At 40.6% G+C, this 15,314-nt stretch overlaps 1 protein-coding gene and 1 pseudogene across 1 annotated transcript in view; both read right to left on the bottom strand.

Annotated features, from left to right (window-relative positions):
* The window catches only part of TSHR (thyroid stimulating hormone receptor), a 141,660-nt gene that overhangs the window by 8,416 nt on the left and 117,930 nt on the right, over positions 1-15,314 (bottom strand). The gene's annotated exons all lie outside the window — the stretch shown is intronic.
* Positions 2,497-9,026, bottom strand: LOC118641355 (annotated as a pseudogene).

The raw sequence follows: 15,314 nt of genomic DNA, 5'->3' as shown, positions 1-15,314 counted from the left end.
TGGAAGGTAGGAGCTTCTGTATGCTTCCCAACTGATGTAGCAGAGCCTTCCGCTCAAAATAGCGCAGTGGAACGATTCTTCCCTCCAAGCCTACTGGTATTTCTTTATTTCCTAAATTCTGTCCACCCTCTTCCAGGGCTTGTATGCTCATAGAGTCTCTCTTGCCCTTGCCATAAATATTTACAGTAAAATGCAATCGGGTTAACCCCCTGGTCAGATGTCAGCTCAGCTGTATATACGTCTGCAGTCTCAAAGTTCTCATCGCTGCCACCTTGGTTTAGGTCTGAATTTCATTTCACCTGAGTTTTGCAAACACTTCCTGACTGGTCTCCCAGAAAGTCTACTAATCCCACTTTCAGACTTAGAACAGAATGTTCTTTCTAAAACGTGGACCTCATCATATGGCTCCCCAGTTTGAAACCCATGGTTTCTCAAATGTCTACAGAATGAAGTTCAAGCTTCTTAGAAGAGTACCCCCCACACGCACACATTTGTTTATCTTGGTTTCGATCTTTGGTTAGAAGCAATCTCTGCTAGTGATTCTTAAGCACATTCATGCTTAAGAGCAAGGCACGGACAAGCTGAGTGGGAGCTTGTCCACTGGCAGATTTTGCTTCAGGACAACTGTGTAGGGAGCTGGCCACTGTGCTGTTGGACCTAAAATGCCAATGTGGAGATCTTCTTAGGTTTAGCGTTTTTCAACTTCTTCAGAAGAGAGACCTCAAATCTCAGCCTAGAGGGGTTGTACTTGGCTGCTGGCATTTTGTGTGAATGGGGTAGAAGGTTAACATTCCCAGCTATGAATCTTCAATAAATCCTTCTGCTTGTAGCACCATGTCTAACTCTTGCCCCGTGCCACACCTATCACGTGCAACCCCCAGGCCCCTCAGAGGTTCTGCAGGGCAAGGCAGCTGCCTCTGACTCGGCTCTCTGGAGCATACTAAGCTCCACCAACCTTCTCTGAGGATTCTCTAGTTCTTTATGCTATCCATGCACCCTCACCTGTCTGCTTTGTCCTTGTGGATTTAAGTATATTAAAAATTCCCTTTCCATTCTTGTAGGGAGATTTCAGGAGACAGGGGAAATAAAAGCTGATGTTTAATGCATCATCTTTAACTTTTTTTTCTGTAATAATTGCCAGTTTCATTCCTCTGGCTAAGAGACCCAGAAGTGATTTGAGGTTTACATTTCAATAGTTATTTCATCAAGAGTGTAGATACCCCATTGCCCTTATAAGCTGCTTGCAAATTATTTTATTCTCTTACTTATTAAAAAAATTTTAATTCTGTGACACATATTTTTTTGCATTTATCTTCAGCTAGAGTGGGAGGGAAAGAGGGAGGAAGAGAAAGAGAGAAGAATCGATGTGAGAGAGACACATCGAGTGGCTGCCACCCACAAGACCCTAACCAGGGCCGGGAACAAACCGCAACAGAGGTACATGCCCTTAGCAGGAACTGAACCCGGGCCTCTCTGGTCTGTAGGCCAACGCTTTAACCGCTAAACCAAACCGGCCAGGGCATGTGACACATGTTTATTAGAAATACATATAAGCAAAAAGAAAACTCACACCACACAGAAATAAGCATAGTTAAGTTTTTTTTTTTTTTTATCCTCACCTGAGGACATTCTTCCATTTTTTGTTCAGATAGAGTGGGAGGAGAGAGAGAGAGAAACATCGACGTGAAAGGGACACATCAAGTGGTTGCCATCTGCACAACCCAACCAGGACCGGGGACAAACTGCAACCGAGGTACGTGCCCTTAGCGGAACCGAACCCGGGTCTCTCTGGACCGCAGGCCAATACTCAAACCACTGAGCCAAACCAGCCAGGGTCACAGTTAAGTTTTTCTTTTTTCTTTTTTTTTTTAATCCTCACCCGAGGACATTTTTCCATTTTTTGTACAGACAGAGCGGGAGGGAGAGAGAGGAAGAGAGAGAGAGGGAAACATCGATGTGAAAGGGACACATCAAGTGGCTGCCACCCGCACGACCAACCAGGGCCGGGGACAAATTGCAACCGAGGTACATGCCCTTAGCGGGAACCGAACCCGGGTCTCTCCGGACCGCAGGCGGACGCTCTAACCGCTGAGCCAAACTGGCCAGGGCAAGTTTTTGATGTATGTACATATGTTTATATTTATATATGTATACTCAAGTGCACACACACACACAATTTGGGATTTTTATCCTACATGTGTGAGCTGTTACTAAATATGCTACTTTGTAACTTATTATGTTTCACTTTACAATATGGAATTAACATATTTTCATATATCTGTGTGAAACTTCCCAATTGAAAAATAGACCTGGAGAATGGGTCAAAACACAAAATCCATTAAGATACTGGTAACAAGGAAACTACCTAAAACAAAATTCCACCCGATGATTAACAGTAAAATGAAGGTAAAAAATACATCAGAAAATGCTAACAGAAAGAAAGCGGGGGCCAGATTTTACTGTCAGACACAAAAAAATGAAATAAAGAAGACGAATTCAAGGCCTAAAACACACAGGACAAGAACGGCTGTGTGAATGTCTTTGCTTCCAATGCATCATCACAAAGTTGTTTCTTACTCTTCCTATGTCTTTCCTAAGCCTTTCCAACTCACTGACTCTTCTTAGCATCTCCTCAGGGTCCAAATGCCTAAAGGGAGTGTCCTCTTTACGTCCTTGGACAGGCTGAGTCAGCCACCTTCTCTGGAAGTTTGAGGACTTCCTTCTGTCTCCTGTGGTACGTCTTCGGAAGGGCAGTCTTCCTGGGCCTTTGGCACGTTGTGTGGTTTTTCTTCATTTTCTTCATGAGACTTTTGCACGTTGAATATTTTTCTATTCTTTCCTTTTTGAATAAGTTAATCCTGATGGGATCCAGGGAAGTTTTTTCCTTCTCCAGGGATAAGGAGCTGCTACAACAAAGAGGCCCTGGACTGTTCGCCATTATATTTAACTTGTAATAACTACTTCATTTAGCACATAAAACTGTGCAAGAGCGAAGAACAAACACTTGCTGAGAATTGAGCCACTCTACACAGTCTCCCAGCTCTGGAACTGATGGCGGAAGAGCCGTAGTCTGGAGAAATCCTGAAGTCCAACAGGGCAGGGATACTTTAAGTTATTTGAAGTTGCACCTTTTCTCATTCTAAAGTTTTTTGACCACTTTGAATCCAGAATTTCTTATTAGCATATATTTTTTTAAAATAACACCTTGAAAATGTAGTTAAATTGTATTTTCAGAATGAAAAGAATCTGGAGAGTAGCTATCAGCAGTTCAGGGATCTTGAACTCATCAGTGTAACCACATGGATGGAAACCTACAAGCTGGGGGGCCTCCCTCTGTCTTATTGACTCTGGCACTTTCCATAAAGAGTTCATTGAGCAATGGGCACTATGCTTCAAGAGAATCTGTCTCCAGCAAGTATTCACTCATAAAACAGAATGCAGGTGAGCTGAGCCTGGCAGACAGTTTGAACCATCTCAAGCTAAGTATCCGATGAAACTAATAGGACCTGCACTTGGAGAGACTGAATCCTACAGGGTTACATACAGGGCAAGAATATCACCAAATTTTATGATGCTAGGAAATTTTAAAAAGCCAACTGATATTTGATGTCACAGGAAGAACAAATTGCTCCTCAGAAGCAATTATGTACAGTAGCAGCCCCAAACATTGGAACAATTTCCATTTTTTTTTGTGTGAGATATTTTGTCATTATTTATTAACTTTTAATGAATTTAATTAAAATGAAATAAGACTATCAGCCTGCCCATGTTCAGAAGCAATACAAGTGTCTTTTTTGCTTGCTTGTAATGAATGTGGGTTTTCTAAAAATCACTGTATAGAAGCTGATCCATTATAAACATGTAGCCATGTCGGTAAATTGGCAGATGAATGCATCTAAGAGCAGAAAGAAGATTCATTTACTGCTTAAAAGGCAGTTTCCATAATTTATTAATACCAAATTAAAAATAACTTAAGAGTGTAAAGCTGTAAGTTCAAGACAGTGACCTTGTCTAATTATTGGTTTAAAAGAATTTAAAAAACATGATAGACATTTATTCAGTAAGTATTCATTGCCGTCTATATCTTAGGTACAATTCTAGATGCTAGGGCTATAGCAGTAAGCTAAACATGTAGAAATTCCCATTTTTCTCATGCTTACTTTCTAGAGGAAGAGAGAATGAAAAAAAAAGAGTAAAACTTGCAGTATGTTAGATGATGACTATTAGTACTGTGGGGAATAGAATAAAAGAGAAGAAAGGAAAGGAAGATCACAATTAGAGATGAGGGAGGCTATCAAGGAAGGCCTCACTGAGGAGATAGTTGAGCAAAGGTCTGGAGGAAGTGAGTGAGAGAGCCATGTTGGTATCTAGGCAAGAGCATTGCAAGCAGAGACACTAGCCTGTGCAAAGGCCCTGAGGTGAGAGTGTACCTTGGTATGTTTGAGCATGCAAAGAGGCCAGGATAGCTAGAGCTGAGACAGTGGTAGTAGGGTGGGAGTTTAGGAAATGTGGGAGAAGAAGTCAGAGAAGTAATGGGGAGCCATATCATGTGTGCCTTGTAGGTCATCAAAAGTACTCTGTCTTTTCATCAGAGTGAGATCATAAGCCTTCAGAGGAATGGTATAAACTGACTAATTTTAAAAGGATCTATCTGGCTATTGCTTTGAAAGTAAATCAAAGGGAGCACAAAGACGGAAACAAGGAAACCAACAGAAGAGAGGGTGGTGCCTTGGACAAGAGTGGTAGCAGTAGAGATGCTGAGAATGGTTGGAGTGTGTATAGCTTTAAAAGATGAGAGCCTATAGGATTTTCTGATGGCTTGGATACAGAGTATGAGACAGAGAAGTCAAAAAGGACTCCATGATTTTTGCTCTGCAACTAAAGGAATGGAGTTGCCATTTCCTGAGACGGGGAAGGCCAGAGGCAAGGCAGGTCTGGAAGAAATGATCACGGATGCAGTTTCAGAGAGATCAAGTTTGAGAGGCCTATTAGATGTCCAGATGGCATTGTCAAGTAGGCAGTGTATTATAAGTCTGGAATTTGGGAGAGTTGTCTGGATTTGAGATTTCTATTTGGGTAGCGTAGGCATGATGCAAAGTCATGTGACTGGATGCGATCACCAAGGAAGTGAATGGAAGTAGAGATAAAAGGGAGACCAAAGCTGGAGCCCAGGGGCACTCTAACATTAAGAGAATAGGAAGAAGAGGAAGAACTAGAAAAAGAGACTGGGAAGGAGCAATCAAAGGTAAAGAGAAAAACCAAGAGAGAGTGATGCCTTTGAAGCCTAAAGAAGAAAGCACTCCAAAGAGATTAGAATCACCAAGTCGAGTCAAATCCTTCCGAGATAAGAACTAAGAATTGACCATTTGATGCAGTGACTGTGGAAGTCACTGGTTCCACAGTGGCATCGTGGGAGATGGAAACCTGATTGGAGTGAGCATAGAGATTTGAGGAGAGGAATTAGAATTCTAACCAACTCTTTGGTGATGTCTTGCTGTAAAAGGACACAAATAAATAGACAGGCAAAGTATTGTTTCATTGGAATCAGGACCCAAATAGACCTAGGTGTTATGGCTGATTGATATGTATTTTAGGTATCTTTTAATCTACAGGCTCAAGAAATATTGTTTTAGGATGGCAGAAACTACAGCATGTTTAAATGCTGATAGGGGATCATCTGGTAAGGAGGAAAATACAGATGCTATAGAACAGAAAGGTAAGGGTGCTAAAAAATTGCCCTTGAATTACTGAGAGGGCATGGAATGGAGGACCATGGTGAAGGGGCCAGCCTTAAAAAGTGACTCAAAATAGAGGACAGAGGATGTGGACATGGATGCAGGAAGATGAGTAGATATGGTGATGGGAGCACGAGAAATTCTCTTCTAGTGGGTGTCATTCTCAATGACATGGAAGTCAAGGTGATCAACTGGGTGTGAGAATGAGGGAAATGGACTGGAGACTGAGGAGAAGGTATGACATGTCCATCTAGCAGTGTGGGCGAGTGAATGGCCCCCCGGGGTGGGGATGATTTAAATAAAACCACTTGCCATGCTCACCGGCAAAAGTTTAGGTCCATAGTAGGTGGGGAGTCGCATTTCATCAAGGCGGGGTTTTCCCCGGAAAGTATTATGAGAGAGGGGCAAGGCAGTGAGTTGACTGTGTTCATAATGGATTTAAACTGCAGGAGTGAGCATATGAGAGAGGTGAATGATAGTGCAGTGTTTGTGATGGACTGTAGATCCTCATGGGACCAACGAATTGAAGGAATTAATATATTAGAAGGAAAGAGATGGAAAGACAGCAGGATGTTGGAGCTTCAAATTATGGAGGGTTTGCGGTCTGTGGTAATGACAGGTCAAGGGTCTGCCTGTGGAAGTGAAGTCTGGAGGTAGAGCCAAGGGCAAGTTTATTGGAGGAGTGAGGGTCGGCGGCCAAAGTAAAGAAAACATGGTCTAGATGGCTATTGATATCACCAAAAATTATGAGAGGAGTCATGTTAGAAAAGTCACTAGCTGTCACTAGCCGAAATCTTCAAGAAATGAGACTCTGGAGTTCATGGGTAACAAACGCAAACATATTTGGGTGGTATTGTCAGGAGATCAAAGATGGGGAGGGGTTTAAAGGAGGAGGGAGGGATAATGATCCAAAAGCAACAATGAGGAGGAGGGAGGACACTCCATTTAGCTCCATTTTATGTAAACTGGTCTACGCTTCTATGAAATGAGTCAATAATTAGAATGTTTGAACATTAGCTATTCTACTTTAAGATCCCTCAATGCTGTTATCGCTGCACCTCAGTCTTCTCATTTGTTGAGCAGAAATAATAACATCCACCATTGAAGAGTTAAAAAGGCTCAAGGTGATAGACCATCTCTAAAGAACCCAGCATATAGCTGAAGCTTAAAATGGCTGCTATTCACAATAAATAATGCTTGTCTGAAGGTTCAGATGATCACAAATTATCAATCTTTTCTCGAAGTCTTTGTAACTCAGATATCACTGTTATCCTCTTTTTCTCCTTCTTGAGTTTGCATAGTTATACTTCTATTAAACGTATAGTTTTCTTGACAGATTTTGAAATATGGAGCTTAATGTCTCAGCATAATGGATCTTGCAATGAAAAGCTACCTGTATATTGTAACTCAGGGAGGTCAAAGCTCCACACAGTGATGAGAGGAAATGATGCCAGTTCATTGCCAATAGTCAGATGCAGAAACAGAAGTGTCCTCCCCAATGTTAAACCCTTTCCCCTCTTCTTCCCCACCCCCAACACTCATAACAATGACCATTGCTATCCTGGCAAAAGGATCAGCCTCCATACTACCTGTGAGCAATGAACACTCCACTTTTTAAAAGAGTGTTTATTTCTTTTTGACTCAGAAGCAGAACTTAATTAACAAAATGAATTTCAGAGACTTGGCAGAGATAGTGTATCAAAATAAAAACCCTTAACTACCTTATTACCTTCCACCTGTTCCTAGAGTAAAAAAAATCCCAGGGTCATCAAAGAATTTAGTACTCATCTATGTTTACCTAGGAAGACTTGAAAACTGCTTCTTGTATTTATGTTGCGGGTTATTTATTGAAAGTTTTAATCCCAGGTGGATTTAACTCCTCCTCTCAGCCTATTGGCAGCATCTTTTAGTTCATTGTAAAGTCCTGAGTAAAACGTGCTACAGAACAGAGTACACATGATTTTTGCCTCATCTATCTGGCCCTATGTAACCTCATTTCTCTTCTTGCATCACACGAACAGTTGAGATGTGATCTGGGTAAAATCATGAGAAATTATGACAGGAGTAGTTTTGGAGGGGTCAGAATATTTTGTGGTTGATAGGATAAAATAAAATAATTTATTTATTTAAAATATGTTTTAATTGATTTTTTATAGAGAGCGGAAGGGAGAGAGAGATAGAAACATTGATGTGAGAGAGAAACATTGATCGGGTACCTACTGCACGCCCCCTACTGGGGATTGAAAGGGGACCTCTCAGTCCACAGGACAATGCTCAATCCACAGCGCCGCACTGGCCAGGTGAAATACAGTAATTAAATAAAAATGTTTAGCACTGAGCCTAGCAGGCACTCCTAATACGAGAATTGATTTACACTTAAAGTTGCAAAGCAAAAAACTGTGCTCCCACTTGTTTTCTGTTCTGAAGATTCATCCTTGTTAACAGTTCCTAAATAAAGAGTGATGATTAGTTAATACAACTGTTCAGAATGTATACGGTTTAGAGAATTTTACAAATATTATTTTTCTAAGATTCTGACTCAGCAAATATTCTCTTATGTTCTATCAATTTTGATCATGGTGAAAAGCTCTTACTTAAACAATTAACTTTGGCAAAACCAGGCCACAAGAAACCGGGAATGGATTTGTGAATTATCCTTTTTAAAGATGAAAAGTCATCCTGGCTTATTTTTCAGCTTGGCCTAGATGGGAAGCAGCTCCTCAGACTCAATCCCCTGAGGTCAGTTGTATGATCCTCTGAGGCCTGTGCTCTAGAACAGTGGTTCTCAGTGCTCGGGAGAACTTCTCTATTTTGAAAGTAAAAAACTTTTGAGGATGATACTAGTTGCAGTTTTAGACAACTGAAGGTTCACAAAAGTTTGCATGCCTTTGTGGATCTTTGCAATTACTCTATTATCTCTCTCCCACCAAGGGCCAGCCCTCTAGTTGGAAAATGCTCTGCAAATTTCCCGGTATTTATAAAACGTAACTCTATCTTTATAACATTAATCGTTTTTCTCATATTGGTGGCTATGACAGTAAAAGATGTTATTGACCAATTATCTTGAGTTGTTGACACAGCTTCTCCGGTCTGAAGATTCCTGCAGCTAGACTGACTTATCCTTTGTTCCCAGCAAGAAGCCGGCATGCACACAGTTCTGGAAAGGTACCTGCCTGTTCTTTCTCTTCTAATTCTTCTGTGACCTCCCTCGGAAGCTCTCACGGACTCCACATAATGGTCGCAGGCCCCCTTCTTTGCTGTGCTCTTCAAAGACGTGGGTGTGTGACTCATGAAGGACAACCTGCTTCGGTTGCTTCCTCAGCCACTCGGCCCCTTGGCATGAGCCTGGCTTGGTGCCCAAAGGGGAACTGCAAATGTCTGCTTATCTTTGCAATTCACTTCACAGTCCATGAGCAGAGCAGCCTGCCAGACCAAGATCCTCTGGTATCCAGCCCTCGGAGGTTCCCTTCCTCTCCACGGGAGCTTGCTCCGTCGGCTCTACTCGGCAAGCACAGAACGGAAACAAGGAACTCCAGGCTGATGAGGTCTTCAGGCTTGAGTTTCCTGCCCCTGAGGGATGTCCAGCGCCTGCCAAATAGCTTGGAGGTACAGATAAGCAGTGGCTGGGACCCAGGTATCCAGGACTAATAGAGTCAGGGCTGAGGGTGGGCAGAGGCGAAGGAAAGAAGGCACGGTGGTGAGTTGAAGACAGCCACACACTGTAATGGGTTATGCAACCATCACTAATATTCCCATGGTAACCCTTCAGTGGGTCAACTCACCTGCCGAGTCAGGTCATATTCCTCACAATGTGATTTCTACACAACACACTTTAAAACACCATCCTCTGGCCCAGATTTTGTTTTTCTTTTCTTTTTTCCAGCCACAGTTGACATTCAATCTTCTATTAGTTTCAGGTGTACAGTATAGTGGTTAGACATTAATGTAACTTATGAAGTGATTCCCCTGGTGAATCTAGTACCCACCTGGAACCATACGTAGTAATTACAATATTATTGACTATATTCCCTGTGCTGTACTTTATCTCCCTGTGACTGTTTTGGAACTCTTGGTTTTTCTTTTGTTTTCTCTCCTTTTTTTGTTCTTTGAACACATCTTATGTTTTCCTTAGACTTACCGTTTGTTCTTTCTCACATTAACTATCTCTGTTGCAACTCTACCCCTCATCTTAAGACCATCTCATATACCACCTCTTTAAATGAGGCCTTTGCTGGTTACCCTAACTAGGAAAGATATTTTGATTCTCTAATATCTCTTATGGCTCCTTTTACATTAATCTTACAGTACAGTTACGTATTCACATTTCTCCTTTGATGGTAAGCTCTTTAAAAGCAGAGGCTGTGTCTTATCCTTCTAACTTTCCTGGCGTTCAGTAGGTGCTCAGTAAAATGCCTGTAGAAAAGTGAGTAAATGAACACCTTGCACAAGCTTGCTTCAGATTAGCCATTTCTTCTTAGAAACGGAAGAGAAAGGGGAGAGAGGATGGGGGGAGTTGGTAGGTAGGACTAAAACTGATTTTATTTAGGCCAAAAATTTTACCTAGGATCACAACTCAATAATAAAAAGACAAACAACCCAACTTTAAAAATGGGTAAAGTCTTTTAATAGATATTTGACAAAAGAAAATATACAAATGGCTCATAAGTACAGGAAGAGATGCTCAACATTATTAATAATCAGGGGAACACAAAGTAAAGTCACAATGAGATACTACTTTATACCCATTAAGTGACTAGAATAAAAAGGATGGACAACACCATGGGTTGGCCAGCCTGCAACTTTCTTACCTCACTGGTGCTAATAGAAACGGAATGACCATTCTGGGAAAGTTTGGCAGTATTTCCTATAAAGTTAAATATACATTTATCCTGTGACCTGATGATTTTACTCTTAGATTTTTAAACTAGAAAAATAATGAGATATGTAGTTGTCTATGGGACGGTGGGGCATGAGGGAACTTTCTGGGTGATGAAAAATGTTCTAAGCCTTGACTGGGTTAGAGTAACATAGTTTTGCTAAAACTCATCAAAACTGTACACTTGAACACTGCATCTTATTGTGTGTAAATTATACCTCAATAAAAAATGAGTAACCTAGGAATCATATTCAACACACCTGTGCACTTGAGGTGATTTGTGATGATCATTAAGAGTCAGAAAGAAAAACACAAAAGGCTTATTTTTGCTGTAATCCAAGGTGGTGGTGCCATGACCCTTAGATTTTCAAATGATTAGTTTGATCGACCAAAACAACAAAAGTTAATTTTGAAGTTTATTTTTATTGATACATGTAATGTAAACTCAAGAGTATTATCAGAGATTTCCCCTTCTTAGGAGATACTTATAATAGGAAGGGGGACTCTAACATTATAGTCATTTTAAACAGTAAATTCATGCTTATTACTGTGGGTTACATAATATAGACCTTAGAGAACCCTGGTTATTATGAAAGGCATTGCATTTCATAATATTGTTCTTTCCTTTGGGATTATAAACACTCAGAGTTTCTCTTTCAAAATAAGATTAAAAGAAAAAAATGATAAAAAAAAAAAATGGAAAGTATAAAAATAGAAAATAAGATTGCATATCTTGATTAAAAATCAGTAAGTAAAAAAATGTTATTAAGTAAAACTAAGAAGGCTTTTAAAAAATAGCAAAGATTGGGGAATAGATCTTACTTTAGATGTGGCACCTATTTAAAATTAGATTCTTTTCTGAGAAATCACTTTGACAAAGGTAGTAAACCAAGTGGGCAAGTTTGTTTTTACCAGCTCTTAGAGGTCACTGTAAATTAGGACTCTGCATATTGTAATTTAATTCTTTCATAAATACCTTTATGAGGTGGAAATACATTTGCCATTCAATTCTCTTTCTAGATGAAGTTTAAACTTTTCCAAGTTTGGCTTTTACATCAAATTACAACCTAATCATGGCTATTATATATTCAGTTACAATGTATCAAATCTTTATTGAGTACTTGCTTCTCTTTTGAAGTGGGAGGGGATTGCAAAAAGTATATCACATAGTTCATTTCCTTTAGGATCTTAAAATCTGGTTGTGAGGAAGAGATATGTCGGCAATAAAGTAATGGAGATTTTGAAAAAAATTCAAGACAAGAATTAAAGTGAAGTTACTTTAGCGCATAACTAGTTAACAAACACATTTTAAGAAAACTGTGCCTGGAATTTGAAGGACAAGACTGGACTCATCTTCATTCATTTCTTACTTTCCTCCCACTGGCCCCTCAGACGCTGCCATCACCACTGCCCTGTCTTTCTATGCTTGTAGCTTTCTTTTTAGATTTAATTTTAATTTTTTTATTAAAATGATGCATGGGCCTATTTTTATTTGTATCCTCACCTGAGGGCATGCTTATTAATTTTTAGAGAGAGAGGAAGGGAGAGAGAGAGAAAAAAAGGGAGAGAGAAACTTTAGTCATTGCCTCCTGCATGCACCCTGCCTGGGGATGGAACCGGTGACCTAGCTGTGTGACCTGACTGAGAATCAAACTTGCAACCTTTTGGTGTATGGGACAATGCTCCAACCAACAGCCACCTGGCCGGGGCTGGACCCATTTTTGAAAAAGCAAATTACACTGGAGCTTGATAACTCCCACGGCATGTGCCTGGGCCATCTCTCTCTGCATTCTGCTTTGGGAAGAAGCAAACACTTTGAACTTCTGCTATTTTTTCCCATAATTGTAAAACTTTCTTGGTTTATTGGTTTTTGATTCATCCTACTATGGAAGATGAAGGTTTAGCTCTCATCACTCCACACGTACACCTACCTGATACCCCTCTACTCTCCTGAAATAATTTGAGGACATATTTGGGTAAACCCAGATTCCGTATTTTAATTATTACAACTCTGCATATTGTAATTTCATTTCTTTCGTGTATAATTTTTTTCTTCATGAGATGTCTGTCTCTCTTTTTTTATTAACGTGTCTCGGTTTGAGTGGACCTCTTGCTCAGTCTTGCCACGTGCTCCAAAGTTGTACAAAACACCTCTCGAAACAGTTTTTCATACCATCTTGTCAGAAAATCTATCAATCCCTTTGTATTTCTGGACCTTTCCCTCGGCAGCCACCATCCTTCAGCTCTGATACAGACCCCTGAGTCTCAAGAGTCCCAGGAGCCCACTTTTTGGCCGTCCTGGGAATTGCACTTGTCTCTCTGCCGTGTTAACCAGTGCTTCTGAATCCCTCCCCTTTGTCTTTCTGGGTGGAAGGGAGGGGCCGAGAGGGAAGGCAAGGGGAGAGGGGAGGCGCTTGTCCTCCAGACCAGGGCTACTGAAGTGTGGTGCCCGAGTCCTCGATGAGGGCAGAAGCTGGCATGAAATGTAGCCAACCACATCTCTGGTCAGTTGGAGCAACTTTATTCCCACGGGAAGATTTTATTTTCCAATTTTAACAAAACAGAATTTTTATAACGGACATTCACCATTTTCACCAGGAAAATCACATAACATGGACCTGTTTTCAAATACAGTGATACCTCGGTTCTCGAACATAATTCGTTCCAGGAGGACGGTCGAGAACCAAATTGTTCGAGAACCGAAGCAATGAAATCCAATAGGAAATAATGGAAACTGGATTAATTCGTTCCAAGCCCCAGAAAATGCCTATTTACTGGCCTAATTTGTATATAATATGTAGAAAAACATAAGTCTCAACAAGAAATAAAAGTGTACAGTATGTCTAAGGGTTAAATTCAGTGTAAAGCGTGACTCTCTCCACAAAGCGTGACTCTCTCTCTGCACTCACACTGACGACGCAAGCAAGGCGCTGGGCCGAATGAACGCCATTCGGCTCAACTCGGCTCATCTCGGAAGTTCGAGTTCCAAATATTTGTTCGGATTCCGAGACAAAAGTTTCTCGAATCTCCTGGTCGAATACCGATTTGGTCGAAAGTCAAGGTGTTCGAGAACCGAGGTATCACTGGTACATATTTCTGAAGGCTCTTTCTAAATTTAAAATTTCTTTAGAAAAGCAACAGCTTTCCTCATTCATTGGTGACATGTCTCCTTTATCTTTGAAGGAATAATTAAAGATATCTTTAAAAAATCTCTCTCAGGTCCTGGCCAGGTGGCTCACTTGGTTGGAGCATCATCCTGTACACCAAAAACTGCTGCAGGGTTGATTCCTGGTCAAGGCACATACATAAGTTGTGGGCTTGATTCTCTCTCTCTTTCTCTCCCTTTCACTCTCTAAAAAAATCAATAAAGACATATCCTTGGGTGAGGACTAAAAATAATATCTTTCAGGTGAAAAGAAATCACAGAAAAGGTCAACATATTTTCTTGTCTTTTTTCTTTTAACTCATCTTTATTGTTGAATGTATTACAGATGTTCCTCATGTTTCCTCCATTGACCCCCTCCTCCCCACTCCCGCCCCTCTCCTGCCTTTCCCCACACTGTTGTCTGTGTCCATTGGTTATGCATAGTTGTATAGAAGTTCTTTGGTTTATTTCTTCCCACCCCCCACCCCCCTTCCCTTTGAAGTTTGTCAGCTTAGCAATCAATTTATACTTCTTAATCCCTTCACCTTTTTCACCCATTCCCCCAACCCCCCTCCCATCTGGCAACCAACAAAATGTTCTCTGTATCTATGAGAATGTTTCTGTTCTACCTGTTCATTTTGTTTGTAGATTCCATTGTCGATAGATATGTATTCATCGCCATTTTATTTGTTCATATTTTTTATCTTTTTCTTCAAGAAGACCCTTCAACATTTCATATAATAATGGTTTGGTGGTGATGAACTCCTTTAGCTTTTCCTTGTCTGGGAAACTATATGGCCATCGATTCTAAATGGCAGCTTTGCAGGATAGAGTAATTTTGGTTGTAAGTTCTTGGTTTTCATCACTCTGAATATTTCTTGCCACTCCCTTCTGGCCTGCAAAGTTTCTTTTGAGAAATCAGCTGACAGCCTTATGGGAACTCCTTTGCAGGTAACTAACTGCTTTTCTCTTGCTGCTTTTATGATTCTCTCTTTGTCTTGAACCTTTTGCATTTTGATGATGATGTGTCTTTGTGTGGTCCTTTTTGGGTTCATCTTGTTTGGGACTCTCTGTGCTTCCTGGACTTGTATGTCTGTTTCCTTCACCAAGTTAGCGAATTTTTTACCATTATTGTTTCAAATAGGTTTTTGACTTCTTGTTCTCTTTCTTCTCCTTCTGGCACCCCCAAGATGCAAATGTTGGCACACTTGAAATTGTCCCAGAGGCTCCTTACACTATCCTCATTTTTTTGGATTTCTTTTTCCTTTTTGCAGTTCTGATTGGACGTTTTTAGCTTCCTTATATTCCAAATCAATGGTTTGCTTCTTGGCTTTACCTACTCTGTGTAAATTATTCTTTATTTCAGTTAGTGCATCCTTCATTTCTGACTGTGCCTCCTTCATTTCTTTTTTTTTTTTTTATCCTCACTCGAGGACATTTTTCCATTTTTTGTTCAGGTAGAGTGGGAGGGGGAGAGAGGAACAGAGAGAGAGAGAGAGAAACATCGATGTGAAAGGAACACATCGAGTGGCTGCCACCCACACAACCGACCAGGGCC

The sequence above is a fragment of the Molossus molossus genome, unplaced genomic scaffold, assembly GCF_014108415.1.
Source record: "Molossus molossus isolate mMolMol1 unplaced genomic scaffold, mMolMol1.p scaffold_m16_p_1, whole genome shotgun sequence".
NCBI classification, from domain to species: Eukaryota; Metazoa; Chordata; class Mammalia; order Chiroptera; family Molossidae; genus Molossus; species Molossus molossus.
This window is presented reverse-complemented; position numbering and strand designations above follow the sequence as displayed.